Raw genomic sequence first — 3826 nt, 5'->3', positions numbered from 1 at the left:
TCCCACTTCCGTCGCACAATTTAAAAAGACCGGTTCCTTGACTGCATTCAATAGCTTTTTATGATAATTTAGTATGATATACAATATATTAGAATAATATATTAATAAACCATTGCATTAGTTTAATATCAAAATAACTTCAATGAACTGTAAATGGAATGAACAGTGGTATGTCAAATGAAGGCCTTGTGGTATTATGGACTCTTATTTTGAAATACCCAAAGTCAACTATTTTGTACCATAATCGAAATTGCTTTTGCTTTTGGATTGAGACACATCTTTCTATAGATACACTACATGATCAAAAGTATGTGGACACCTGCCGAACATCTCATTCCAAAATCATGGGTATTAATATGGAGTTGGTCCCCCCTTTGCTGCTATAACAGCCTCCACTCTTCTGGGAAGGCTTTCCACTAGATGTTGTAACATTGCTGCAGGGACTTAATTCCATTCAGCCACAAAAGCATTAGTGAGGTCGGGCACTGATGTTGGTGGATTAGGCCTGGCTATCAGTCGCCGTTCCAATTAATCCCAAAGGTGTTCGATGGGGACGAGGTCAGGGCTCTGTGCAGGCCAGTCAAGTTCTTCCACACCGATCTCGACAAATAATTTCTGTATGGACCTCGCTTGCTGCACGGGGGCATTGTCATGCTAAAACAGGAAAGGGCCTTCCCCAAACTGTTGCCACAAAGTTGGAAGCACAGAATTGTCTAGAATGTAATTTTATGCTATAGCGTTAAGATTTCCCTTCATAAGGGCCTACCCCTTCTTTGGACACTGTGCTAACAAACCTCCAACTGAGCTTCAACGCCATACAACACTCCTTCCGTGGCCTCCAATTGCTTTTAAATGCTAGTAAAACTAAGTGCATGCTCTTCAACCGATTGCTGCCCGCACCCTCCCGCCCGACAAGCATCACTACTCTGGACGGTTCTGACTTAGAATATGTGGACAACTACAAATGCCTAGGTGTCTGGTTAGACTGTAAACTCTCCATCCAGACTCACATTAAGCATCTCCAATCCCAAATTAAATCTAGAATCAGCTTCCTATTTCGCAACAAAACCTCCTTCACTCATGCTGACAAACATACCCTCGTAAAACTGACTATCCTACCAATCCTTGACTTTGGCGATGTCATTTACAAAATAGCCTCCAACACTCTACTCAGCAAACTGGATGTAGTCTATCAGAGTGCCATCCGTTTTGTCACCAAAGCCCAATATACTACCCACCACTGCGACCTGTATGCTCTTGTTGGCTGGCCCTCACTACATATTCGTCGCCAAACCCACTGGCTCCAGGTTGTCTATAAGTTTTTGCTAGGTAAAGCCCTGCATTATCTCAGCTCACTGGTCACCATAGAAACACCCACCCATAGCACGCGCTCCAGCATTTCACTGGTCATCCCCAAAGCCAACACTTCCTTTGGTCGCCTTTCCTTCCAGTTCTCTGCTGCCAATGACTGGAACGAATTGCAAAAATCACTGAAGCTGGAGTCTTATATCTCCCTCTCTAAATTTAAGCATCAGCTGTCAGAGCAGTTTACTGATCACTGTACACAGCCAATCTGTAAATAGCACACCCAACTACCTCATCCCCATATTATTACTTACCCTCTTGCTCTTTTGCACCCCAGTATCTCTACATCATCTGCACATCCAGTGTTAATACTAAATAATAATTATTTCACCTCTATGGCCTATTTATTTCCTTACCTCCCTACTCTTCTACATTTGCACACACTGTACATATATTTTTCTATTGTGTTATTGACTGTACGTTTGTTGATGTATTACTCTGTGTTGTTGTTTTTGTCGCACTGCTTTGCTTTATCTTGGCCAGGTTGCAGTTTTTAATGAGAACGTGTTCTCAACTGGCCTACTTGGTTAAATAAAGGTGAAATAAAAATTGTAAAAAATTATTTAAAAAACCCGAACCATGAAAAACAGCCCCAGACCATTATTCCTCCTCCACCAAACTTTACAGTTGGCACTATGCATTGGTGCAGGTAGTGTTCTCCAGGCATCCGCCAAACCCAGATTCGTCAGTTGGACTGCCAGATGGTGAACGTGTTTCCACTGCTCCAGAGTCCAATGGCAGCGACCATTACACCCCTCCAGCCGATGCTTGGCATTGTGCATAGTGATCTTAGGCTTGTGTGCTGCTGCTCGGCCATGGAAACCCATTTCATGAAGCTTCCGATGAACAATTATTTTGCTGACGTTGCTTCCAGAGGCAGTTTGGAACTCGGTAGTGAGTGTTGCAACTGAGGACAGACAATTTTTACATGCTACATGCTTCAGCACCTGGTGGTCCTTTTCTGTGAGCTTGTGTGGCCTACTACTTCACGGCTGAGCCGTTGTTGCTCTTAGACATTTCCACTTCACAATAACACCACTTACAGTTGACCAGGGCAGCTCTTACAGGGCAGAAATTTGAAGAACTGACTTGTTGGACATTTGGCATCCTATGACGTGCCAAGTTGAAAGTCACTGAGCTCTTCAGTAAGGCCATTCTATTGCCAATGTTTGTCTATAGAGATTACATGGCTGTGTGCTGGATTTTATACTTCTGTCAGCAACGGGTGTGGCCGAAATATCCGAATCCACTAATTTGAAGGGGTGTCCACATACTTTTGTATATATAGTGTATATCGAAATGAAAGGTTAACTTACAAATGAGTGTGTAATGGCATGGTGTTTTATGTAGGCTACACTTTCAATGAAGTAGCCTCGTAGGTCTATGCTTATTATCTTGTGAATGTAGGTCACTGATTGCATGGAGAAGAATTGCGCTTCCTGTCGGGCTCAAGGGCTGCCCCCAAACCCCTGTCATGGACCTTGTCACTGAGCAGAGGGCAGGGGTTTAGGTAAAGCCCTGTCTGAGACAGTAATTTTAATTTCCATTATTGTAACCTAAAAGCCAACAGGTCTAGCCACTAGTCTCTATAAGGGGAACAAGTGGTGGACTAAATTAACGTTATAACTGACACAAATAGCCTATAACGTAGACGATGCCCCTGTTTTGGGATAACCTATGAATCCTTCATTCCTCCCATCCATAAAGACCGATAGATGGATAGTGAAATGAGAAATTACGCTAGGCCACGAACCAAGACATGTCCGATCAGTTATTATTTATTTATAACCTATCATAATTTATCTAATAGGCCTACAGTATATGTAGATCAATGATTATTTCAAGAAAGGCAGAATGCATCCATGAATATATTGTAATGAAACAATCAAACAGCGCCTCATATTAGTTGATTTGCGCATGCAGGAGTGGTCGTTGAGTTGCCTCTCCTCCCACAGACACATGCGTAAAACCCCTGCTTAATTGTTCATTTCTCCCGCAGCCGTTGGATAGGCCTATAATTTACTTTCACTTTCCCACTGTAATTTACGATTAGCCTACAGGTTAAGGTACTCAATCTAGTGGGCCACTATAGTTTTATAATGGGCTGCAAAATAGTGGTGTTGTAGCGAATTTGGAGAGCTGCTTGACATGGAACGTACACACGGTTTCCAGGATCGTGTTTTATTTGGTGTGCTCACGTAGCCTACTAGCCTATAGTTGTTAGAAGGATAGTTTCCATAAGGGGGAAATACTACTGTCAGTAAAGCACCATGGATAAGATCGTTAATAGTTTCCATTATGCAAGGTTTTGGCCTAGGCTACACAGCAGAACGTTGTAGCGAATTCGGAGGGCAGACTGACATAGACTGAACCCCAGTTTTCTTAGCATTCAGTGACAGTGCCAAGCACGTTATTTGTTTGTTCTCTTAACGCACCATGAAGGTTAGAATGGTGTATGCGT

Source organism: Salmo salar, chromosome 15 (assembly GCF_965601325.2).
Source record: "Salmo salar chromosome 15, fSalSal1, whole genome shotgun sequence".
Taxonomy (NCBI): domain Eukaryota; kingdom Metazoa; phylum Chordata; class Actinopteri; order Salmoniformes; family Salmonidae; genus Salmo; species Salmo salar.
The sequence above is the reverse complement of the archived record's forward strand: the minus strand, read 5'-3'. Positions refer to the sequence as shown.